The sequence below is a fragment of the Cervus elaphus genome, chromosome 14 (assembly GCF_910594005.1).
Source record: "Cervus elaphus chromosome 14, mCerEla1.1, whole genome shotgun sequence".
Classification (NCBI taxonomy): domain Eukaryota; kingdom Metazoa; phylum Chordata; class Mammalia; order Artiodactyla; family Cervidae; genus Cervus; species Cervus elaphus.
Window position 1 is genome coordinate 31,335,081 of NC_057828.1, and position 27,033 is coordinate 31,362,113.

Below are 27,033 nucleotides of genomic sequence, written 5' to 3' on the forward strand. Positions count from 1 at the left end.
TATATGAATCACTTTGCCATACACCTAACACTAACACAATATTATAAATCAGCTATACTCCAACTTAAAAAAATAGGTAAAAAGGGGGAAGTGACAAAAACAATAAACTCTAAGTATAAAGACAGAATAACATAAATAAGAGCAGAAATCAGTGATCAGTGAAATAAGAATGAAGGTAAAATAGAAAATATCAACTAATTGAAAGTTTTTTAAATTTTATTTTAATTATGATAAGATACACATAACATTTATAATCTTAACCATTTTTAAGTGTGTGAACCATTTCTAAGAGAATGTATTCAACAGTAATGTTAAATACATTCATGTTGTTGTGCAACTGCTTTCCAGAACACTTTTCAGTAAAACTCAAAGTGTATACTTATGAAACAACTCCCCATTTCTTCCTTCCTCTAACTCCTGGCAACTACCCTGCTACTTTCTGTCTCTATGAATTGGAGGTTTGTTCTAGGTATTCACGTAAGTGTGGAATCATATAGTACTTGTCCTTTTGTGTCTGGTTTATTTCACTCAGCATAATGTCCTCAAGTTTCAACCATGTTATAATGTAGTAAGTGTCAGAATTTCCTTTGTTTTTAATACTGAATAATATTCCATTGTATGTGTATACCCCTTTTTATCCACTCACCTGTCCATGAACACTTGGGTTGCTTCCTCCTTTTGCCTATCGTGAACAATGCAGCTCTACTTGAGGTCCTATGTTTAATTATGTTCACTATATACCCAGAAGTGGAATTACTGGATTGTATGGTAATTCTATTTGAAAATTTTTGAGAAACCACCATACTGTTTTTCACAGCAGCTGTACTATTTTACATGCTCATCTACACTGCTTAAGGATTTCAGTTTTTCCACATCCTCCCCAATATTTGTAATTTTCTGTGGTCTTCTTTTCTTTTTATAGTAGCCATTCTAATGAGCGTGAGATGGTGTCTCAACATGGTTTAGATTTGCATTTCTCTAAATGGTTAGTAAGGTTGAGCATCTTTTAACATGCTTGTCGGTGTTTGTGCCTCTGGAGAAATGTCTATTCAGGTCCTTTGCCCATTTTGTAATAGCATTGTATGTTTTCTTACTCTTGAGTTGTAGAACTTCTATATATATTTTTAACATTATCCCCCTTATCAAATATATGATTTGCAAATACTTTCTCCCATTCTATAGATTTCCCACTCTGTTGTATATGTCTTCTAATCCACAGAAGTTTTTAATTTTGGTTAACACTTAATTAATTTTGTAGTCTAACTTATCTGTTTTTACTTTTGTTGCCCGTGCTTTTGGTCAAATCCAAAAAAAAAAAAAAAAATCACTGTTAAGATCCATCATCATGAAGCTTTTCTCCTATGTTTTCTCCAAAGAGTTTTATATATGCCCTGCCTCCTCCAAAGATAAAATTTATCTTGCCCCTGCTCAAGAACCAAGCATGGATCAGAAGTACGCTGCAACCAGTCACCTGGACTCTGAACCAGAGCTGTCTCTGGGTTTTACTGTGTGTGACTTTTGCAGTGTTGGCAGTCAAACCTTTAGTGGTTCTTGGTCATCTGCTGATGTGTGTATTAGAGATTTTATAAATATGTTCATCTCTGATTTTGTTTGTCATGGCCCATGACTGGTGATTTAGTCTGTGGGGGGCAGGGTGGGGAGGTGAGAGTGGGTGCATGCTCCTGCAATGGGGGTGCTGGTAGGTTATTCCGCCTGCAGGAGTTCCCATCCCTCTTGGAGAGAGCAGAAGCCTGGAGCCGTGAGAAGCTCTCCAGTTCCCACACCTAACCTGGATGCGACCTCATAGCAATGACTAATGCTCCCAAATTCTTCCTCCCTCTCTTAGCTGTTGTCTGGGTGTGCAGCTTTCCTTACCCACTGTATAGCTATTAGCATAACTGACTCCATCTTGGGCACTTACAGTTTCTCTTATCCTTCTGTTGACCCTACCCAGGACTGTAGTGTGCAGCAAATCATTTCTCTGTTGTCAAGGGCATTGTAATTAGTAGATACTGTTTAATAATTATTAGGACCATGTAGCCTCTATGCTCTGTTATTCCCCAGATAGTGATGGAAACCTTCACTGATATATTCCTGGTGCCCATGAGACTAGTTAGTCATTTGTAAGTCTTGACTTAGGAATGCATGTGCTGTTTCCAAGCCCCTGCCCTCATTTCCTAGATTAACTATAAAATTGTCCCAGATGTGGAGAGCAGCTGCAGATGCTTCCAGATCAACCTGATTATGCTCCCACTATGTGAGTAAGTGACTGTATAATAAACCAATCCATTGATTGTAAGGAGTGGCCTGCCTCATTTTTTTAGTCTCAAGATGCCTTCTCAGTTCAGTGGGCAAATTTCATTCCCTCCATCCTCCAACACCAAGCCTTGCTCCTGCGGCACCTTCTGCTGTGGTGTCATCAGGGAGTTTCCCCACACATCCCACCCTGTCTACTCTCTGTTGTTTGGGGCTTTCTGAGGTCTGGGTCCACCATGTGTTGTAAGACCTGGGATGCCACGTCCTGCCTTGCCATCTTTGGGACCCAACCCTGTGTTCCTGGCTCTCACCAGCGTGCCCCTCTTCTATCAGGAAAGGCTCCTCACTGGTTAGTTCCTCTATCAACTGGGCTACAGCACCCTACCCACCTGAATCTCATTGATTGGAAAAAATACACTATTGAAAAGTTGAGAATTATGTTTTATTCACTGCATTACTGAGAACTTAAGCCCAGGAGGCAGCCTCTTGTATAACTCTGAGGGCCTGTTTGAAAGAGACAAGGAAGGAGCCAGGAGTTTATGCGAAAAAAAAAAAAATCAACCAAACAAAAGGCAAACAAAAAATAGATAATTAAACATCAAAAGATTACTGGTAATAAGAAAAAAATAGAAATATCAAATTAGTGAATGCAGTGCTTTTCTATGTATGGGAAGATGCAAAAGTCTGGGCTTGCTGAAATTAGGCTTTGATATGTACGTTAATTATCTAGAGCCAGTATCCTGTTTTTCTCCACTCCGAATTCCCTCAGGACACACCATCAGCGGTGACTGCAGTAGCTGAGGACTTAAAGGCCACAGCATCCTTGTTCACTGAAACGGCAGGTGACATTCTTGGTCCACAGCCTCAGCCAAAGGGGTTTTACCTTCCTGCAGCCTGAAAATTTGCTCAAACAAGTCAATGACATCCCCCCACCATGGAATCCAAGAGTCACCCCACCTCCTTGTCACCACAAAACCTGCCTCCAATAGTCACCGCTTTTTCACTCTGCTCCCAAGCGCAGCCCTAGTGTGGCCCTTCGTGGTGTGTGTGCCCTCCACCCAACGCTGTGATACAGGTGACTAATAAGCCGCCATCGCCCTCATCTGCTCAGTGTCAGCTGTCATGTGTTCAATCATCTCCTACTATTTAGGGCAGGGATCACTCCTTCACTAACGGGGTGATGAGGAGGTGATCAGAACACAACGATGGCACGCTTTCTTGTCTTCCCGTGCTGTTATGGGCTTATTGATTACTTTAACATATTTCTTCCCTGGAGACTTCCCTGGTGGTCCAGTAGCTTAGACTCTGCACTCCTAGTGCAGGGAGCCCAGGTTTGATCCCTGGTCAGGGAATTAGATCCCACATGCTGCAACTAGAAAGACCCCACTTGCTGCAATGAAGATGGAAGATTCTGAGTGCTGCAACTAAGACCCAGCATGGCCAAATAAATAAATACACAAATTTTAAAATATTTTTTATTATTTGGCTTCATGGGATTTGGGGTGGGTTGGATATTACAACATCCACTCAATCTCTCTCCCCTTAATTTACTTGGCTTTTATAAAAATCTAAAATCTAGATTGTTACTTATTTTTTTGTTGTTGTTCTTAAAAAAAAAAAATGCTGCCATTTCACCCTTACACATTTGTCTTTGTATACCTCTGCTATGATTTCTGAGACAGAGTCGTGGAGGTGGGATAATGAATTTAAAACTTTTAGAGAATCTGGCAAATTGCTCCTTGAGGAGGATATACTGATTTATGCTCCCTCCAGCAGTGTTTGAGACTAACAACATCTCGTGGAAGTTGTGAATGTGTGGGGAAATGCACAGTCCCTTGAATTTTGAGACTCTAAGATTTTCTGATTTTATTTGTAATGATATTGTTGAAGAATAACACACATACAGTAAAGTGCACATGTCTTGAGCAAACCGCTTGATGGATTTTTACTGAGGGAATTCCTCTGCATGACCACTGCCCAGTTCAGGATACAGAACATCCCCAGCTCCTCAAAAGCAGCCCCCATGTGCACTCCCTATTATTACCTCCCACCAACCACTGCTTGGCTTCTGTCCCTATAGTTTTGTTTGCTTTTTTGAGCTTCATGCAAATGGATTCCTATTCTCTGTGCTTTTTAATGCTTAACTTTTGCTCACCATTGTGTCTGTGAGAGTCACCCCATGGTTGCGTGTGTTTGCACTTTGTTCACTGATTGCTGCATGTTATTCCACCAGGTGACCACACTTCAGTGTACTTCTGTTGATGGATATTTAGGCTGTTATTGTGTTTTTGGTTGGTCCAGGTCTCATTACTATCCACTAGAATGTATTGGGTTGGCCAAAAAGTTTGCCTGGGTTTTCTGTCACGTTTGCAGAAAAATCCAAACAAACTTTTTGGTCAACACATTACATAAATTTTGGAGCTCCTTTCCAATTTAGGTTAATTTTACCTAGGAGTGGGATTGTAAATCATAGGGTCTGCATACATTTGATTAGATTCTGCCAGTTTTCCAAAATGTTCCTTCCAATTTACACCCCTGAAAGCACTGTCTCAGAGTTCCATTAGTTCCACATCTTTACCAACACTTAGTATTGTCGGGTTTTAATATTTTTTATTTAAATAGTTTTTTACTGTCAACAAAATTGAATATCTTTTTATATATTTATTGGCTATTTCAATTTCTTCTTGAATTTCTTGTTCTGGGACTTCCCTGGTGGTCCAGTGGTTAAGACTGTGTGCTTCCACTGCAGGGGGTACGGGTTTGATCCCTGGTTGGGGAGCTAAAATCCCATGTGCCGAGAGATGTGGCCAAAAGAATAAAAAAAAAAAAGAGAGAGAGAAATGTCTTGTTCTACCTTTTGCCCATTAAAAAAATATTTCCCACATTGTTTACTCTAAGAGTCATAGTTCTTTTTAAATGACATAAACATGCCTTACTTTATTTCCCTTCCAAATGCTCTCTACCCTACATTATGTTGCCTGGTTTATTAACAGAGTGAGATGAGAGGAACAAATGCTCTTGCATGATGAGGGAAGACAGAAATGATGCTGGGAGACTGTGGTGGGCGGTTGGAGCCAGGGGTCTGTGCAGAGTGAGAGGCGGAGAAGGACTGTTTCCATGGCCACCTCTACCACGCATGGCCTCACCCTCCTTTGCTTGTCTTCCTTTTTAAAAAGCCACAGTATTACAGCCTTGTTGCTTCCCTGATTTTATAAGTAAAACTTGCAGCCTTAGAAACGAAGCAAAGCCACGTTACTTTCAGGTGAGGACGGTGGTAAGACTCGGCCCTGTTCACATTTTGGTGGCTGCCCCAGAAGGTGGCGTCCACACGCAGGCTCTCTGTGCATCCGGCTCTTGTTCTCTGCTGGGTCCCTGGGGCCTGGAGCAGTGCCTGGCCTAAATATGGTGGCATGGATGACTTCAGGGCTCCCCCTCATTTTGATGACTGCCTCCTGAGCCCCATGCATGAGAAAGATGTGTCATTTGAGCTGAAGGAGCACCTTGGGTTTGGAGCCCTCATGAAGCCCTTTGGTGGGGGAAAAGAAATGTCCATGAGAGTCAACTATTTAGTTCCAAACACAGACTACAGTTGTGCTATAACCAGTACCCCTTCCCCATCAGTCTGAGCCCTGGTATCTTTGGAGCCCTCGTGGTCACTGTTGCTGCAGACTTCAGATGGAACCATTTCAATAAGACAGAGGAGTTTTGGTGAGAGATGGAGAGGTAGGGGTCTGCCATTTCTCTCAAGAATTTTCCTGGGCTTCTTAAGTTTTGTTCTCTTCCACCCCCTAGTACTGATCTACATGCCAAGGAGTCTTGAGCAGGGCACACTTGGAGGCCGCATCTCAAAAAGGGGTAACAGAAGGGCTCTGGAATTTTCAAGTGATTGGCAACACTTAACATAGATTATTCCAAAGGGACACCTGGGTCAGGCAATTTAGAAAAAACAGCTTCCGTAGAAATGAATCAATGAATGAATGAGTGGACGGCAGCCCCTACAATGACCTTCGTCATGCCAGTTGCACTCCTCAGTTCTGTTCAGTTCAGTCGCTCAGTTGTGTCCACGTATTTTCGACCCCATGAATCGCAGCATGCCAGGCCTCCCTGTCCATCACCAACTCTTGGAGTCTACCCAAGCCCATGTCCATTGAGTCGGTGATGCCATCCAGCCATCTCATCCTCTGTTGTCCCCTTCTCCTCCTGCCCCCAATCCTTCCCAGCATCAGGGTCTTTTACAGTGAGTCAACTCTTTGCATGAGGTGGCCAAAGTATTGGAGTTTCAGCTTCAACATTAGCCCTTCCAATGAACACCCAGGACTGATCTCCTTTAGGATGGACTGGTTGGATCTTCTTGCAGTTCAACGGACTCTCAAGAGTCTTCTCCAATACCACAATTCAAAAGCATCAATTCTTTGGCGTTCAGCTTTCTTTATGGTCCAACTCTCATATCTATACATGACTACTGGAAAAACCATAGTTTTGACTAGACGGACCTTTGTTGGCATTTATAAATACTTAAAAAATTTTTCTTTGACTTGCCTTGAAAGAAGTGGGTGTATGGATTTCCCTGGTGATCCCGTGATTAAAAATCTGCCTTATAATGCAAGGGACACAGGTTCAATCCCAGGAAGACTCCACGTGCAACTAAGCCCTCCAGCCACAATGACTGTAGCCCTCTCACCTAGAGCCTATACTCCACAACAAGAGAGTAGCCCCTGCTCATCAAAACTAGAGAAAGCCCGTGTGCAGCAACAAAGACCCACCATAGCCAACAAATAAAATAAATCTTAAAAAAAAAAAAAGGTGGGAGCAAACCCAACAGGGCCTGGTGAAGATGTAGGGCCCCTCAGTGGTGGGCTCAGTTCAGTAGGCAGGTTGAGCCTGGCCTGAGCCCAGCTGCGCTGCCCCACCTCTTTGCGCATGGAGGCCAGTTTTCTGCTGAGCACCTTTTTCACACAGCAAATAAGCCTAGTTTTTTTTGAAACATGAGACTGACATAAAGAAACTCACAATTGCCTCAGAAAATTATGTTCCCTGCTAAGCCCACGCAATTGTCCTGGATGTTGATTTTCTGTCACGAATTGGGGCTTTGTTGTGATGGACTGAAATGTTCTAGAAAGAACTGCCGAGAGATCAAAGCCTCATCTGCAGGTCTGAGGCTGGTGCAGGAACTTAAATGCTGGCAGCAAGCTCATTTCTCGAGCAAGAGCAAAGCCACGAACAGTATACATTTTCATTCCCACATTTCTAGTTTGAAGATCTCTGTCCCTGTTCTCTTTCTTAGTGATTGAGACAATCTTATTTTATTCCTTTGTTCTTAAAAAAAAACATATAAAGGAGAAAAGAGAAGAAAATAAAGCTACAGGTAGCTCACCAATTCAAGTGGGTAATAGCTTCCTCAAGCCACAGTTACATTACCATACAGTTGGGAAACTTTGTATTTATGAAACAGAATTGCCTTGGAAATCATTACATAATTCTAATCAGAATGCAGACTTCCTAACTGCATTTACACAGAGGCATTTTTTCAACTGTTATGATTTATTGTTCAATAACTATTCCTTTTTAAAAAAAAATAACATCAAAACCAGTGATTCTTCTTTCTGTACAATTTCCGAGGGCAGAAAATTTAGTTAGAGCTAAATACACACATAATTTAATGTTTTAAGGTTTGATTGTTTGAATGACAGTAGAACCCTATTGTAGTGTGATTTGTGATTTGACTTATTGAGAAATAACTTGAGTTGAATTTAATTCCCTGGAATACAATAATAGCAACCCTCTACCCCCGCTCTCCACCCCCAGACTTTAAAAAAAATTTTTTTTTGCTGTGCTGCAGGATCTTAGCTCCTCCACCAGGGATTTCAATTCATACCCATGCCCCTTGCAGTGAAAGCATGGAGTCTTTTTTTTTTTTTTAAGTTTTTAAAATTTAAATTTAGTTATTTTTAATTGGAGGATAATTACTTTACAACACTGTGTTGGTTTCTGCCATATATCAACATGAATCAGCCATAGGTATATGTATGTCCCCTCCCTCTTGAACCTCCCACCTCCCACCGGAAGCAAGGAGTCTTAACCGCTGGGCCACTAGGGAAGTTCCCATCCCCAGACTTTTACAACAGGGAGGGATCTTGGAGCTGTGTCTGGTCTCCTTGATTTACAGTTCAAACTGAAACGGAGCAGAACCCTATGGTCCTTGCCTGCCTTTTGTCTGTGGAAAACATTAATCAAAGAATAAGTTTAATCAGAGAAGTGAGAAATGCTGAAAAAAGGAAAACAGTCAAAGGAGACTAAGCAATAATAATGTAGTTATTAAGCATAGTCAAGGATCTTTAGTTCCCTCTCAGGGGCTTCCCTGGTAGCTCAGACAGTAAAGAATCTGTCTGCAATGCAGGAGACCCAAGTTCCAACCCTGGGTTGGGAAGATCCCCTGGAAAAGGGAATGGCAACCCACTCCAGTTATTCTTGCCTGGAGAATTCCATGGACAGAGGAGCCTGGTGCGTTATAGCCCGTGGGGTTGCAAAGAGTTGGATGTGATTGAGGGACTAACACACACACAAGGGCTATAGATAATATTCTGAGGCATATCCCATGAGTTGTCTTGTATATACTAAAACACCAGGTGTAAAAGTTAACTACATGATGACCAGACAGTGCCCAGGACAAGAGCTGCCACAATTCTGAGAATTAGCCACAAAGAAATGGGAACAAATGGACCCTGAAACTGAAGATTAACTGTACCTAAAACAACCAAGATGATGCTGGTCAGACCACTGATGACCAATTTGAAGATGACTGTTAGAAATGTACTGTGTTGTTTCTGCATGTAGCCCCCCAAACCCCAGTTGCTGGCATCCAAAATAAAGCAAACTTTCCTTTCCATCAATTTGGCTTGTTCATTGGCTTTTGAGTGGTGAGCAGCCGGATCCCATACACTCTTGGTAACAAGACTAGAGGTACTGTGATTTCCCAAAGGTCACCCAGCTAGTGAGGGCAGAGTGGGAGAGAACACAGCCATTCTAGCCCAGGCTTTCTCCACTCTGTCCAACAGGAATATGATCAGTCTACACGACAGAGGATGAGATGGCTGGATGGCATCACCGACTCGATGGGCATGAGTTTGAGTAAACTCCGGGAGTTTGTGATGGACAGGGAGGCCTGGCGTGCTGCGATTCATGGGGTCGCAGAGTCAGACACGACTGAGCGACTGAACCGAACTGATACGGGTTGAGGGCTAGTGTTCTGGATAGATGCATTCTCTCATTGTGAGGTGAAAGTGTGGGCAGAGGTATAAAGAAGTGGCAGTGAGCAAACCAGCAATGATGCAGACTCAGGAGGCCAGGACAATCCAAGACAGGCTTGGTCACCTCGATTGTACCACAGGTAGGACATGGAGGGCAAGGACCCCTCTCCAGACCCAGCGACTATGCCCTGGAGACACAACCAAAGAGGCATTCTTTCAGAGCTTCCCAGAGCCTAGAGTAAACTCATGGACTCTCCTTAACCATAGGCTGAATCCTGTTTTAAAATAATCTGCTCACATAGCTGGTTTTCCCATCTAACTTGTGAATCCTTCAGGACAAAGGCAGTATCTGGTTCATTTTTGAAATTCTACCGGGCACAGTAACTGGCACAAAAACAGTTCATCAAATGTTTGCAAAATAAACAATGGCAACTTCCCCATTTAGAGCCAACCCCAGTGCAGAATAAACTCACAACCACCCATTGTCTAATAAAGTTGAACTTATTCATCCCTGTGACCCACAATGCTATTGCTAAAAAGATGCTTGCCCACGAGCATCAAGAATAGAGCATTGCAAAAATGTTGGTAGCAGGATTGTTCATAACAACTCTAAAAGGAAACAACCCACATTTCAATGGAATGCCTGGGTGAGTGCTAAGTTGCTGTAGTTGTGTCCAACTTTTTGCGACCTCATGGACTGTAGCCTGCCAGGCTCCTCTGTCCATGGGATTTCCCAGTCAAGAACACTGGAATGGGTTGCCACTTCCTACTCCAGGTGATCTTCCTGATCCAGGGACAAACTCAAGTCTCTTGTGTCTCCTGCATTGGCAGGCAGATTCTCTACTATTGTACAACCTGGGAAGTCCCACATAGTTCATAATAAAAAGTTTCAAACAATACACCACCAACAAACAAACCTCTATGGAAGCTCTCCATAGTACTTTCATCTTTTCTGCCCACAGAGGTGGGAAGGAACCTGCTGGGGAGCCCAAGGCCCTCGAACAGTCTGGCTCTACATGTAATGGGTTTGAAACCCCATCCATTTCAGTGCCTATCTGCTAAGTGCTATTCTTCTGATTGCAGGGGTCTGTCTGCAGGATAGATAAGGACAGGGAAGGGCAGCTGTCCTTGCCCCAGAGGGAACTGGGTGTCTCCCCAAAGGACCACTTCAAGCATCCTTGAGGGAGGAAGAATAAATCAACAGCCTCCCGCCACCCCATCACAGTTTACCAAGGGTCTGTGCCTAGCAGGTACCGAGTGTCCATTAGCAGGCACCCTCTTTGGGGCTCAGCATTCATACATCCTTGTGAGAAGCAAGCTTTTTTCCTCTGGGAGATCACAAAACTGGCCCTTTGACAAGTATAGCATATAGTTTTCTCAAAAAGCAAGGGAGGAGGAGAGCTTTTGACAGAGTGCCTTGTTGGTTGTCTATGTCCTCTTCCCATTACATGGGGCACAGTAGTTTATAGCCCAGGTTTTCAAGTCTCAGGAGGACCTGGGTTTGAATCTTGGCCCTAGCTCTTGTCCTTGAACAAGGTGGCAACCTTTCTAATCTTCCATCCATTCATCTGTGAAAGGGACATAATACCAGTGGGACCTATGAGGCTGCTGTGAAGATTCAGGGAGCATGTGAAGCCCCTAGCCCGGCCCAGAGAAGGAGCTCAGTAAACATTTACTGAATGAATGGCCTCTGGCCAGCACTCACCAGCCTGCGAAGAGCCCGTGCTCTGATCCTCACATTCATGGATTGTGACCGAAGATGTGACAAGATGGTGGATCCAGATAAAGGCCAGGTCACTGGTACTTAGGATGGGCCCAGCTGGCCGAGTCTTGATGGGTTCACCAGATTCTAGTCTCTCATCCTCAGCTGTCTGAGTCTCATAACTCAATGTTACCCATACACCCAGAAGAAAGCAGCTGGAAACCAACTGAGAGAGTGATATCAAAGTCAGGGCCCATGTGTTAATTTACTACCAGAAACACCAGTACCCAGTGGAGACCTGAATTTGAAATGAACTGGTCAGAGTTATCGTCCTTTTAGGAAAGAGATTAGGACTATCCCTGCGCTCTGGACTGGATCCACAGAATGGACCAGCATCTGGGTCCCCTGGGCAGCATGCCTTCTCGTCTAAACAGTGCAGGAAGCACCAACCCACTCCTGCGCTGTGTTCAGGTCTCCACTCTGGGTCCCAGCGCCTCACCTGTGAAAGGAAGGCAGCAGCCAGTCACTTTCTCCGGACTCTCCTCAGACAGACGACCGCAGGCAGAGGGGAAGTGAGAGGGGCCTGGGAGGGACCGCACGCACAGCCTCGCTCCTAGAGCACCCCACCACCTGGCCCTGGCTGAGGCTGCGATTAGAGACTCGGGCCAGGCCAGGCCTTCGTGCAGCTCCCTGTGGCCAGGATGGTCCCAGACGCTGTCACCAAATCCTCTACTGTGCTCATCTCGCCTCTCCAAGTCCCAAGACAATTTTTTTTTTTAATCCAGAGAAAGCGATCTCCAAACAGACCCTGAAGACAGTTGTGAGGGAACACAAAAATAGGGGCAAAGTGCCACCTGAAGGGATGGGTGAGGTAAGGGCCAACTGCTGGCTTGGCCTTGCTTGTTGTCTGGGTGTCCCAGTGACTTCTCAACAAACAGCACCCTCTTCTCTACCCTGGGCTTTAGAGGCATTGAAAAATAAATCAAAAGAGGAAGGAAAAACATCCCCCTTCTTACAGATAGGGGTCAGCTTGGAGGATAAGACTCTGGGTCAGGGGTCTTTGTAATACTGAACTCCAGAAAGAGGCGGACTTTAGGAGCCTGCCGGGACCTATGTGGTGGGTGTGGGGACAAGGGTGCATCTGTCTCCTATGGGCAGGGGAGTTAGGAGGCAGGAGAGGTCAGGACTGTGCCTGGAAAATCTTTCCCACCAGGAGTGAGGAAGAGTCCTTCCCTCTTAACAGTGATGGTGGTGGGTTTGGAGGTGCTCATGGGTTCCTGTATACTTGGAACCGCAGTTTTTTATTAAATAAGTATGAGGCATCTCTTATTCCTTCCTTCTTTTTGTTTGAAACATTGCCTATATGATCCCATGAAAATGTTTCCCTCAAGAAAAATGGTACTGATGAACCTATTTATAGGGCAGGAATAGAGATATAGACACAGAGAATGAACATGTGGACATGAGAGGGAAGTGGAGGATGGGGCAAACTGGGATGTAGCATTGACTTATGTACACTACCATGTATAAAATATTAATAGGTAGCTAGTGGGAAGCTGCTGCATAGCACAGGGAGCGCAATTCAGTGCTAACCTAGAGGGGTGGGATGGGCGGGGGGAATGGGAGGGAGGCCCAAGAAGGGAGGGGATATAAGTAAACATATAGCTCATTCACACTGTTGTACAGCAGAAACTAACACAAAGTTGTAAAGCAATTATACTTTAAAAAGAAAAAAGCAGGAAAAAAAAGAAAGAAAGAAAACACCCCCAAGCCCAGTGTAGCAGCCTCTGTGGGTGCCCCCCCCGCCACTTCCCCTGTCTCCTCTCAGGATGTTCCACCTCCATTCCAACAGCTGAGATCTGCTCTGGTTGATGATGTAGAAATGCTCCAGCTCCCTTGCCCTGGGGCTGGGATCATTCTGAAGCTTCTAGAATTTCCCTTCTGGATTAAGCTTCAACTGCCCTCAGAGGGAACCATTTGATAAAGTAGCCTATTTTGGTGACAGTCCCTCTTATGTCTCATTTCTTCCCCACCTCCCTCCCACTCCAAAATAAACCACCACCCAAGTCCTTGAGTCAGGTCTGCTTTCGGGGGAACCCAAACTAAGGCACTCTGGGCAGAGCAACTCTCTTCCTTTTCACTCTGTCCTTGGGACGGGCATGGAAAGCTCTGGATTTTGAGAGTACACTCTCATCCTGTGACTGACGGTTCCAAGTTCAGTTCAGTTCAGTTGCTCAGTCATGTCCAACTCTTTACTACCCCATGGACTGCAGCACACCAGGCTTCCCTCTCCATCACCAACTCCTGGAGTTTACTCAAACTCATGTCCATCAACTTGGTGATGCTATCCAACCATCTCATCCTCTGTTGTCCCCTTCTCCTGCCTTCAATCTTTCCCAGCATCAGGGTCTTCTCTAATGAGTCGGCTCTTCGCATCAGGTGGCCGAAGTATTGGAAGTTTCAGCTTCAACATCAGTCCTTCCAATGAATATTCAGGACTGATTTCCCTTAGGATGGACTGGTTTGATCTCCTTGCAGTCCAAGGGACTCTCAAGAGTCTTCTCCAACACCCCAGTTCAAAAGCATCAATTCTTTGACACTCAGCTTTCTTTATGGTCCAACTCTCACATCTATACATGACAACTGGAAAAACCACAGCTTTGACTGTATGAACCTTTGTTGGCAAAGTAATGTCTCTTCTTTTTAGTATGCTGTCTATGTTGGTCATAGCTTTTCTTCCAAGGAGCAAGCATCTTTTAATTTCATGGCTGCAGTCACCATCTGCAGTGATTTTGGAGCCCAAGAAAATAAACTCTGTCACTGCTTCCGTTGTTTCCCCATCTATTTGCCATGAAGTGATAGGACTGGATGCCATGATCTTAGTTTTTTGAATGTTGAGTTTTAAGCCAGCTTTTTCACTCTCCTCTTTCAGTTTCTTTAAGAGGCTCTTCAGTTCCTCTTTGCTTTCTGCCATAAGGGTGGTGTCATCTACATTTCTGAGGTTATTGATATTTCTCCCGGCAATCTTGATTCCAGTGTGTACTTCTTCCAGCCCAGCATTTTGCATGATGTATTCTGCATATAAGTTAAATAAGCAGGTGACAATATACATCCTTGACATACTTCTTTCCCAATTTGGAACTAGTCCATTGTTCCATGTCTGGTTCTAAATGTTGCTTCTTGACCTCCATACAGATTTCTCAGGAGACAGGTATGGTGGTCTGGTATTCCCATCTCTTTAAGAATTTTCCACAGTTTGTTGTGATCCACATAGGCAAAGGCTTTAGTGTAGTCGAAGCAGGAGTAGATGTTTTTCTGGAATTCTCTTGCTTTTTCTATAATCCAACAGATGTCTTTCTTTGGGATTGAAATGAAAATTGACCTTTTCCAGTCCTGTGGCCACTGCTGGGTTTTCTAAATTTTCTGACAAAACATGGTCCACTGGAGAAGCGAATAGCAAACCACTTCAGTATTCTTGCCTTGAGAACGCCATGAAGAGTATGAAAAGGCAAAAAGATGTGACACTGAAAGATTAACTCCCCAGGTTGGTAGGTGCCCAATATGCTACTGGAGAAGAGCAGAGAAATAGCTCCAGAAAGAATGAAGAGGCTGAGCCAAAGCAAAAACAATATCCTGTTATGGATGAGACTGGTGATGGAAGTAAAGTGTAATTCTGTAAAGAACAATATTGCCTAGGAACCTTGAATGTTAGGTCCATGAATCAAGGTAAATTGGAAGTGGTCAAATGGGAGATGGCAAGAGTGAACATCGACATTTTAGGACAGTTCCAAAGAGCCGCCTTTTTATAGGTGGCCAGTCACTTGTCCTGGTTCTTGAAGGACTGTCCAATTCACACCTGCAGTCTTGGTGTCCATCTGCTCTAGCTTTTCTCTTGGGAGAAAAGACAGGATGTCTTTGGATGATAAATTATATTGTCACCCTGCTTCCCTGGTGGCTCAGATGGTAAAGAATCTGCCTGTAATATAGGAGACCTGGGTTCGATCCCTGGGTCAGGAAGATCCCCTGTACAGGGGAATGGCTATCCACTCTAGTATTCCTGCCTAGAGAATCTCATGGACAGAGAAGCCTGGGAGCTATAGTCCCTGGGGTCACAAAAGAGTCAGACATGACTAAGAGACTAACACTTTCCCATTTTCAGGAAAGTTGTGGTCAGCAGGAGGAGTGTGATCTGATAGGACCTAGACTGTTAGAGCTGGAAGGGGTTTGGGATTCATCTAGTACAAGCTATTTGTTTACAGACGAGGTAGTGGAGTCCCTGGGCACTAGAAGCAGTGCTCACGGTCAGGCATTTAGCGGCAGAGCTGCCCTGGAGGCCAGGTCACCCCCTGTGTGAAACAACCCAATCTTCCCTTCCCTGGGCCTAGAGTCAGGGTCTTCCAAGCAGGCTATAAATTGCCTTTACCACATTGATCTTACTGTGGAGTCAAAGAAATCTTTATTTTTAATAACTGGCTATGTACTAAATCTCTGATATTAGGAAGCCTAACTAGGACTTGGGGAAGCCCTATTTCCATTTCATAGTCTGGAAATAAGTTGCCCTGCTGTCCACTAGATGGTGTCCCATACACGTACACACCCCCAATGCTCACATCACTGGGGCTGCACAAGTAAGCATGATGTTGGGGAAAGATCTAATCCGCCCCACTTTGGCAGTCTCGTTTTGTTTACTGGCAGCACGCTCTAAAAGAGATTTGGGAACTGGCAGGAGAGGACGAAGATGTGCCTTTAGACAGTCTCTCTGGTTGCTCTGTTGCAAGACAGGAGGCAGAGAAAAACAGGGGCTGTCGGAGCCACCCTGGTGGGAGGTGATGGTGGCGTGGACCATGACTATGCTCGATAGGAATAGAGAGATGGATCTGGAGGCTGGGAAGACAGGCAGGCCCAGACGAAAGATCGGATCTGGCACTTCTCGAATTTACTAGTTTCCATCTCTCTGTCTATAAGATGGCAGAGGTGTTAGATTATCAATGTTAGATTGTCAGTGCCACATCGATACTCAAAATAGGTAGACTTTTTGGATAATAATGAGTAAAACAGCTAAGATGTATTGAGTGCTTGTGTGAGCCCTTCTAAGTATGTTACGTGTATTCCTTTCCTTTATTCCCCCTCAAACACACATCTTGGGCCCCTGCCTAGATCAGAATCTTCAGGACTGCTGGACCTGAGCCAGTGTGTTTTGACAAATCTCACCACAGGTGACCCTTATCCATCTCTGGCCCTGGCGGGAGAAGCAGCTGAGGCCCAGTCTGTGAGGCGGACTTGGGCCTCTCACCTGGCAAGGCTGCTGGTCAAGGCCTCCCAGTGGCCTTAGGCCACGTCTCTCTTGTACTCCGACCTTCTCCTCACTTCAAACTGCCACATACTGCACACGCCCTCTTGCCTCGTTTTTCCCTTTCTTCTTCACAGAACACCTCCAGGCCCTCTCAGTCTCTCTCTGTCCCTCAGCCCTCCGGCAAACTGTGCGCAGCCCTGGAGCAGATCTGTGGTGGTGGCCCCTGTCCCCTTAGGCGAGAAGGCCTGGCCACCCATATTCTCCAGAGGGGCCGCTGCCCTCACAGCCTGGCTCCTGTCCTCTTGCCGGGCAGCGTCTGGACTCCATCTCAAGGCCCACAGCTGTGCACCACAGCCCTCCCCTCCCCTTCTTCCTGCTCGCACCCCGGAGCACATAGAGGGGAGTGGAGGGCCTGGGCCCACAGAGGCCTGAGGACACGACTGTAGGAAAGCTCTCACTTTGCTGCCCCACACCCCACAAAAGGGAGAGCCAGAGCTGGATATAGTCCAACAACCACTCATCGGGTATGGACTGCACACCAGTTGCCAAGCTAGGCTTTGCGGTTACCAAGTCTCCTTCCTCCCACCTAAGCGCCTCACTTCTGCTCGCAGGTGCAGCCACGAAACACCTGTTACAGGACACCTGATGTAGAGAAGGTGCCCATGCATTGATCACAGGGGAAAGGGGGATGTTAACTGAGGCTGCGAGCGCCTGAGAAAGCCTCCAAAGAACACTGAAAGTGAAGTCGCTCAGTTGCGTCCGACTCTTTGCGACCCTGTGGACTGTAGCCTGCCGGGGCTCCTCTGTCCATGGGATTATCCAGGCAAGAATACCAGAGTGGGTTGCCATTTCCTTCTCCGGAGAACACTACTGCCCCTTAAAACTTTACTTAAGTGTCACATCCCCCTAGAAGACGTCAAGTCCCATTAAGAAGACCCCCAGGAGCTCCCAGCAACCCTGACGTAGAAGATAGATGGATCCCTGGGCTGGACAACTGGTGTTTGTCAAGTGGAGTAAAATTGAAGCTTTGTTTTCCCCCAGACACTCAAAGGACAAAGCTAGTGGCAGAAGCTGAGCTCTGCTGGAGTAAAGAGATAAGGTGCCCACTCTTGAGGTCAAGGAAAACTTCCCTGTCTGCATATGCATTGGAAGCCTCCTCAAGGGTCAAAAAGGGAGGGGGCCCCACCCCATAATAAGTGTGGACATGCACCCACAGGCTTCTGTGGTGGGATCCATCTTAGCAAAAAAATTGTGCATGCAGGTCAGGGAGGGTCACATTGGACTGGTGTGAAAATAGAAACAAGATAATTGACCAAAGGTAAGCAAAGACCCAGAAGGACAGTCCTATATAAGTGATCTACATCACCTCTTTACTGCTCCTTTGCACCTCTTCATCAGAGAGGACACCCACACCCTTTCTTTCCAGGGCATATTTCTGCCTTGCTTCTGTCTTAAATAGATAAACTGTTTCTCTGTGTGCTCTCCCATAAATTGTGCTGTGTCTCTAATAATAAATTTCATACCTATTTTTGCATTTTTTGCCCCCTTGAAACATTTTTGCTTTCAAACAGGGCAAGAGCCAGGGCCACTTTGCTTCTAGCCTCTAGCCCCTGGTCTAGCAGCTAGGATTCCTAGTTTTCATCCAGGCATTGTGTGTGCAATACTAAGCTGCTTCAGTCGTGTCAGATTCTTTGCGACCCTATGGACTGTAGCCTGCCAGGCTCTCTGTCCATGGGATTCTCCAGGTAAGAATACTGGAGTGGGTTCCCATACTCTCCTTCAGGGGATCTTCCTGACCCAGGTATCAAAGCGGAGTCTTTTACTGTCTCCTGCATTGGCAGGCAGGTTTTTTTGTTTGTTTGTTTTACCACCAGTACCACCTGGGGATCTCTTTCATCCAAGCTCGCCAGGTTCAATTCCTGGGCCAGGAATTAAGATTTCTCTTCAGGACCTCTCACAGCTGTCTCTCTGAGATTACCCTATGGCAGTTACTGCATGCTATGGAGAGCTGTAATTCCCAGGGTCCCCCTGAGGTGAGCAACTTCAGGCTGGAGACATGTCCCCACTTCCCACCCCCAGAAACTAGTGTCTGCTGCACGGTAGGTGCTATGTATTTGCTTGTTGAATGAATAGGAGGTGCCATCTGAGTCGGGCCTTAGTGGGTGGGGAGGATTTAGAGGATAAAGTGGGTAGGGGTGCAGGGAGTGGGAGGTGGGATCAGGAAGAAAGGAAGCACAGAAAGAGGCCGGCCACTTTGGGGTCCCCTTGGCCGGTTACTCTCTGGGGCATCTGAGCAGCGGGCCACTGCCCGCCCCCCCCCCCCCCCCCCCCCCCCCCACCTCCATCCCAGCAAGCTCTGCAAGGCCAGCATCCTCTCTTAGAGACAGGAGCACACACCCAGGGGCTACACCCCCATCCCCTTGTTCTCTGGCCTTAAAGGGGGAGATGTGTGTGGGATTGACACCCCTCCAACTGGGAGTGGCCCCCTCTCTCTCCCTCCCCAGCAGCCGTAGCTGAGCCTGTTGATCTCATCTCTGGGTGAGCTTTAGAATCACCAGGGAAGCTTTTTAAAAATATTGATGCCTTATTTAATTGCTCTGTGGTGAGGCTCGGGGATCATCATTAAAGCTCCTCTGGTGATTCTAAGGCGTGGCCAGCATGGAGATAGCACTGAGCCAGCCCCCTGGGGCAGGACCCACCCCCAGCCAGGAGCTTCTCCCTCCCTCTGCTTTGGTCTGCTCCAAGCCCCCTTCCTAGCAGTTTCATCTCAAGCAGTACATCCCAGAGCCCTCTTGGCACTGAATTATACCCATCCCAGCAGATGGCTGCAGGGAGAATGACTGAGGCTGGAGCTGTAAAGACATCTCTCGGCAAATAAAGTGTTCAATCATCCGGCCGAGAGCCAAGGCTAGAGAGATTCTCAGCCCCCAGTCCCTGGAGAGAAAGACAGGGGGCCCAAGGAGCACAGGGTGGGGGAGAGCTGGCCAGGGCTGTCTCTCTGAGAAGCCACGGCAGTGGAGGGAGACAAGGCAGTGTGTTGAGAGGCAAGTATCTGGGCCTTTGTCCAGGAACTGCCAGTGGGGACATCAGCAAAGGATCACAGCTTCCGCCCACGTGGCCATCCTGTCTGTGGGATGCCGCAGGCAAGTGGAGAGAGAGTTGGCTAGGCATGGTGGTGAGGAGCCAGGCCTGGGGGCTGGTGCCCAGCTGAGCTTGGTCTGTTCCTTGATCACAGATGGTCCTCCAGGCAGCAGTTCATCGAGGTGCCCTTGGGCAGGAGAACTTGCACACTTACCAGACAGTCAAATGCCCAAATATGGTGCTTCAAGCCAGCAGCATCATCCACACACCCTACTGACCCCCCATTTTGGGCTCTCCAGTTCTGATTCCCGACAGCTCTGAGAAGGCAGTAGTCCCAACACAAACTGGAGTTGCATCTTGGTGGGGGGTTTCCATGGCAGCTCTAATAGCACAATTGCTGGGTTAGACAGCCCCTGCTTGGCACTTTTAAAATTTCACAGCACACATGCTGAGGTTTGGATTGACATGGTTAAACTGAGTCACCACTCTGACTGGACATATTTAAGAGGTTTTTTTCCCACATAAGTGAAAGTGAAAAAACATATATTCCCCTATAAATGAGGAAGTGGGTTATCTGCATCCTCTGGTTAAGAATTTCACTCTGCCTGCACATCCTGGAATCGCGCAGACGGAGGTGAGGGCGTGGAGGGTGTGGCTGGGTGGCTCCCTGTTCAGGTACCTGACACCCCAAGGAAGGAGTACCAATGCTGTGCCCATCAGAAAGGAGGTTGGAATGATGAACATGGTGTGTTTCCCAGGGGAGGGCACAGACCCGGGAGAGTGCAGCCTGGGGTGAGGACCTTGGGCTGCCAAGAAAGACGATTTATTCCTCACCCAGAGGCGGTCATCAATTTCCAATTAGCTGGAGGCGTGGAATTCCAATTAACCCGGGCAGCTGCGGGCTCCAGACTCCATCCTGTTAATGAAAGCATCGGGCTTGCTGGAGACAGCGATGAATAAGGATGGAAGTCAAATTAGGTTATCCCTAGAGAGGGACATCCAGTCTGTCAGCTCACCTCTGGCAGAGCTGGGCATTCCCTTGGGCTGGGCTGCTGGAGATGGGAGATTTTTACCCTTGAAGCTGAGCCTCAGGGCTCTGTACTCCCTTCCAGAGAAGAAAAGACAGTGAAAGTTGCTCAGTCGTGTCGGACTCTTTCTGACCCATGGACTATATATAGTCCATGAAATTCTCTAGGCCAGAGTACTGGAGTGAGTAGCCTTTCCCTTTTCCAGGAGATCTTCCCAACCCAGGGATTGAACCCAGGTCTCCCGCATTGCAGGCAGATTCTTTACCAGCTGAGCCACAAGGGAAGCCCAAGAAAACTGGAGTGAGTAGCCTATCCCTTCTCCGGTGGATCTTCTTGACCCAAGAATTGAACTGGGGTCTCCTACTTTGCAGGCGGATTCTTGACCAACTGAGCTATCAGTTGGTAAAGCAGGGGCTTAAGCCAGAGCTGTGGGGTTTTCTGCCATCTTGGTCTTGTAGTATGCAGGAACACTGGAGTTCCAGGTCCTGCGAGGGCTCTGGGTGGAGGGCTGCACTGACTATCCATGTATAGATGAGGCAAGGGGACCAGGAATGGCTGGCCCCTCAGAGCAATGGAGGCGGCTCAGACTCCATGATGGTTATTCTGATCAGCCTTAGGTTCCAGCTCTTAGATAGAACCAGCCTGTTTGCAGTAATAGGAAAGGAGGGAACACCGACTGGGGGTAACATGCTTTAGAGCGGTTGTTGGGCAGTCTGTGGGAAGCAACTGGCAATCCCTTCTGCAGAGGCAGAGCCTCTGAGGAGTGGCAGCTTCCCTTCCTGATTTGCCCTAGTCTATCAGATGCAAGCAGGCTTTCATAAAACTCAAGGAGACGTCTGCTGAGAACATTAATTCAACGGGCAATGAAGTGCTTCTCTGGGGAACCTCCATGCTCGTTCTCTCCTCGCCCCTCCCCCTTGGCTGCTCAGAGGGGTCAGGTCTGAGGTGTGGATGGAGCCCAGTCTGAGAGCCCTGCTGACCCAAAGCTCAGACAGCCCAAGGCTCAGGACCAGCCCCAGGGTGGAAGCAGCTAGGTGCTTTGACAGGCTGGGGACATAACAGAGGAGGTGGGCGTGCAGCACCCAGGACACTACCTTCATGACCGTCATAAACCCTCCCATTACTGAGTGTGTCCAGCACTAGATGAGGAGGTGAAGATATGTGGGAGGAAGGAGAAGAGTGGGTAACAGAACTGAACAAACACTTCTTCGGCGAAACCTCGAGGCTGAAGGGCCAAAGACTTGGGTTGCATTCACAGATGTGAATCCCGTGAACCTGGTTCCTTGGCTCGAGCACGGAAAGTCCGAGGAGGAGCTGGGCCTGTCCACAGACCTGGAGGGAGTGGCCTTTACAGAAGCCCTGCTGGGTGAGCCAGCCAGACATTACATCCATCTAAAGACAGAAGATAAAGCATCGTCCCAGGCAAGTGAAGTCCACAGCAGAACAGGGACATAGAAGGAGGCTTCCATCAACAGATCCCATGCTTCTGTCCTCACTGCTTGAATTCAATAGTTCTCAATCTCCGGATCCTTGAAGAGTCTTGAGGATGGGCTATAAATATGAAGATCCCCAGGCCTCACTCCCAATTCTGACTAAGGAGGTCTGGAGTGGGTCCCAGGGATCTGCATTTTAACCATGAGGGCCCATGGGCCCACACTTGGGGAAGCACTGCCTTGGTCCAGCAAGATGAATAAATGTCAGTGAAGATTTCCAGTTGCTTTAAATTCTCAAAGAGGATCAAATTAATTAGCAAGCATTTTCTGAGCACCTATAATTATAGCCTCAAATCAGGCCTGGCCTCATGGGTGAGCACATGGGTTGTACAGGGCCCCACAGATAGAAGGGCCTGCAGGCGTTAGGTTTAATGCTCTGTAGTGGGTGCCCTTGAAATGCTTAGTAACTTGATGAATTTGGGCTTCTGTAAGTAAGTCTGGTGGGAAAGGATCATGACAAGGACTTGGAGGCTGAATTCACAACCACTGTCTCTGTGGGTTAACCATCAGGATCTGGCTCTCAGGCCCTCCTGTGCCTGGACTCCAGCGGTTTGTTCTCCACCCCGACCCTGCTGGCTTGCAGCGTCCCCTGGTGTCTGGTGGCTGCTGGACAGCGGGGCCCAGCCTGTCTCTGACCCCCACCCCCAAGTTCCTGGCACTGGGTCCGGGAGTGGGGGTCTACGCATTCTGGGGATCACCCCTCTGTTGTGGATTGGGGCAGTGGGCCACTGGGACCAAGAGACGCCTGACTCAAAGTTCCTAGTCCTGGCTTCCTGACCTCCAAAAGGTTGCAGTTCCCTGACTTCAATGAAAAAGGTTATTGAACATCTTTTACCTGAAATCTCATTTAATTTTCTTATGTCCTGGCGCCTAGGACATGTGTTGTTGTTGTTGTTCAGTTGCTCAGTTCAGTTCAGTTCAGTTGAGTCACTCAGTCATGTCCAACTCTTTGCAACCCCATGGACTGCAGCATGCCAGGTTTCCCTGTCCTTCATCAACTCCTGGAGCTTGCTCAAACTCATGTCCATCATGTAGGTGATGCTATCCAACCATCTCATCCTCTGTTGTTCCCTTCTCCTCCTGCCTTCAGTCTTTCTCAGCATCAGGGTCTTTTCCAAGGAGTCACTTCTTCACATCAGGTGGCCAAAATATTGGAGTTTCAGCTTCAGCATCAGTCCTTCCAATGAATATTCAAGACTTATTTCCTTTAGAATTGACTAGTTGGATCTCCTTGCAGTTCAAGGGACTCTCAAGAGTCTTCTCCAACACCACAGTTCAAAAGCATCAATTCTTTGGCACTCAGTTTTCTTCATGGTCCAACTCTCACATCTATACATGATGACTGGAAAAACCATAGCCTTGACTCTATGGATCTTTGTTGGCAAAGTAATGTCTCTGCTTTTTCATACGCAAAATGGACTCATTTTAATTGTGTCTTTTAAAGAGTTTTTTTCTGAATAGTTAACACCATTCTTTTAAAAAATTATTTATTTATTTTATTTATGACTGCACTGGGTCTTCATTGCTGCATGCAGTCCTTCTCTAGTTGTAGCGAACAGGGGCTACCCTCCAGCAGCGGTGCACGGGCTTCTTATTGTTGTGGCCTCTCCCGTTTTGGAGAACAGGCTTTAGGGCCCATGTGCATAGTAGTTGTAGCTTGGAGGCTCCAGTGTTCAGGGTCAGTAGTTGTGGTACCCAGATTTAGTTGTCCTGTGGCATGTGGAATCCTCTCAGACCAGGGATCGAACCTGTGTCCCCTGCATTGGTTGGCAAGCTCTCAATCACTGGACCACCAGGGAAATCCCTTTTAAAGAGTTTTGACAAATGTATATACCTGTGAAATCAACACCTCAATCTGATATGTATCTTTGAGTTCTGTAGGAAGTAAGGCCCCCACCCAGGTAGAGGATGGAAAGGTGATGTTGACCTTTTCAGATCCTTGTGACCTCAGTCAACTAAAGCTTGGACTCTGTCAACCTTTTCTCCAATTCTACGCTGAATTCTCCTCTGCTTACGCTCCTTCATGAATACGCCTGTTCCCTTGGCTTAAAGCTTCCGCAGTTGTGTCTTTGGGGAGACACTGCTTTGGGAAAGATCTTTGGAACTTTCCTTTCTTGTTCCAAGTAATAAATCCTTCTTTCTTCCAATCTTTGGCTTGGTTTTGTCTTTTTTTCTCAACAGCCACCAAGAGGTGAACTCCATTTTGGGGGTAACATCCCAGAGATGGAGATAGTGGCTGGGGAAGCAGGCTAGGGCATCAGTGGCCAGTGTTCTCCACACAGCCAGTAGCCCAAGCCTGAGAGGTGAATGAACTGGACTCAGGATGTGTAATTTTATGGTTCCTTTTTTTCTTTTATTTGAACATTTGATTTATTTGGAATTTATCTTGGTTGTATGCTGCTGTGTGGTGTGAGGCATAGCTCCTACTTAATTATTTTTTCCAGATGGCTACCTGATTTTCCCCATTCCATTTTTTTAATAGTTCATCTTCTCTTCCAGCAATTTGAGGGCCTCTTTTATCATATACAAAATTCCTATATTTTGGGACCCATTAAAAACTTTCATCCTGTTCCATTGGTCTGTGTGTTTGAGTTGTTTTAATTACTAAAACTTTATGATATATTTTAATATCTGGGAGGCCTCGTCTCCCATCGTTGCTTTTCTTCTTCAGCATTTTCCTAAATATTCTTTTTCGTTTTTTCATATAAACTTTAACCAGTTCGTCTGGTTAAAAATATTAGTATTTCTTTTTTTGTTGTTGTTATTTGTAATGGGTTGTCTCAATTTTATAAACTAAATTTTGAAGAATTTACATTTTTTATTATGAGTCTTCCTATCTAAAAAATGGTATAATATTCCATTGGTTCCAGCCTTCCTTTGTGACCTTCCATATGTTTTGAGATCTTGCCCAACTCTTGTTACATTCATTTCTAGTTGCTGGCAGGTAGTAGGATTTTTTGCCTACTTCTTTTTTACTTGAATTTGAAAGAAAAAAGTTGAATATATAAACTTTTTGATTAAAAGTAGAAATCATTAATCTGTAAAAAGAAAAGGAGAAAAAAAAAATGAATACATTAAAAAAAAAAAAAGCCCAAAACCAAAGCTGGACTCTGAGGCAGGCTGAGTTCTGGTGGCTAAAAATACTGATGGAGGCCACGCTGCTCCCCTCTCCTTAGTGAGTTTGGTCCTGGGGCTCTGGAGTCCTGGTTAGTGCTCAGCCTGGAAGGGAAGGGTGGGGAGAGGGTTGGGGCTTCTGTCCACTCAGCTAATTGGGAGTCTATACTTGCCTGAGGCTATTCCCATGGCAATGGCACCCCACTCCAGTACTCTTGCCTGGAAAATCCCATGGACGCAGGAGCCCGGTAAGCTTCAGTACCTGGGGTAGCAAAGAGTCGGACATGACTGAGTGACTTCACTTTCACTTTTCACTCTCATGTGTTGGAGAAGGAAATGGCAACCCACTCCAGTGTTCTTGCCTGGAGAATCCCAGGGACGGGGGAACCTGGTGGGCTGCCGTCTATGGGGTCGCACAGGGTCGGACACAGCTGAAGTGACTTAGCAGCAGCAGCAGCATTCCCATGGCAGAGAATCCACTTCACCAAAACTCCTAAGCTAAACAACCTCTCCTCGCTGAAAAATAAACATACTTACTTTCTTACTCTTTGAGAACCTTCTCCTTGTTCAGCGAAACTCGGTTCCATTCATGGGGTGGGAAGGCCCAGGTAGGGGCTCACGTGAAACTTTGCCCTGGGATCCATTTTTAATATCTGTGCAACACTGTGTGAACCAATAACCTTGCCCGCTGAGTACCAGTCACAAAGAAGCTGCTCTGGCCAGTGCAGCATGTTGAGTGGTGATTGGTGGGAAGATGACAGGAGGCAGGGAGAAGAAAGCTTGGGATGCATCCTGAGCTCTGGGGCCGCATAGCAAGTCAGCTTTGCTCTACAAGACCTCTGTTAATGTGTCTTCTCTCAACGTCTTCTCCTCTTCAGGCCAAGTGTCATGGTAGAATCAGGGGAAGCCCTCTGACTGTTATGTAAAGTCTCTCACTTAATGTTTTTATGAAATGGAAGTTTCTTCCCGCAATTGGCTTACATACATCCTATAGCCTATAGTTTTACCTAGTCCATTCTTCATTACAATATTTTAACTTATAAAAATATTTATACATTAAATTTTATTAAAAGATATTTTGGTGAATATTTATATTTTATCATTTTGTTGCAGGAAGGGGGACCCCTTCCAGGGCCCTAGAGTGGGCTCTTATCTAACACTCAGACTTCCCTGGTGGTCCAGTGGCTAAGACTCTGCACTCCCAATACAGGGGGCCCTGGTTCAATACCCGGTCAGGAAACTAGATCCCACATGCCACAGCTTGGAGTTCGAATACCACAGCTAAGGAACCCACGTACCACAACTAAGACCCAGCACAGCCAAATTAAAAAAAAAAAAAAGCAAATATTAAAAAACAAACAAACAAAAAATAACACTCAGAAATGAATTGTCTGAGGAGACACACGTGCTGACAAAGTGAAAGACTTTATTGGGAAAGAGCACCCAGGCAGAAAGCATCAGGGTAAGGGAATCCGGGAGAGCTGCCCTGCCATGTGGCTCACAGTCTGAGGTTTCAAGGTGATGGGATTAGTTTCTGGGTAGTCTCTGGCCAGACATCTTGTTTGGAACATATTTGGTCTGACTCAGGGTTCCTGGTGACACAGGCTTCTCTCAGCCAACACAGACGCCAGGGCAAAGGATTCTAGGAGGGTGATAGGACAATATGATGGGTTGGTGTCTCCTCCCTCCTTTTGGCCCCTCCTGAATTCTGGTTAGTTTTCAGAGGCAGCCCCATGTTCCTCACAGGGACCTTCAGTTGTGAGACAACAAATGTGAGTGGTTATCACTGCTCTTGGCCAAGACGGGCAGTTTGGGTCAA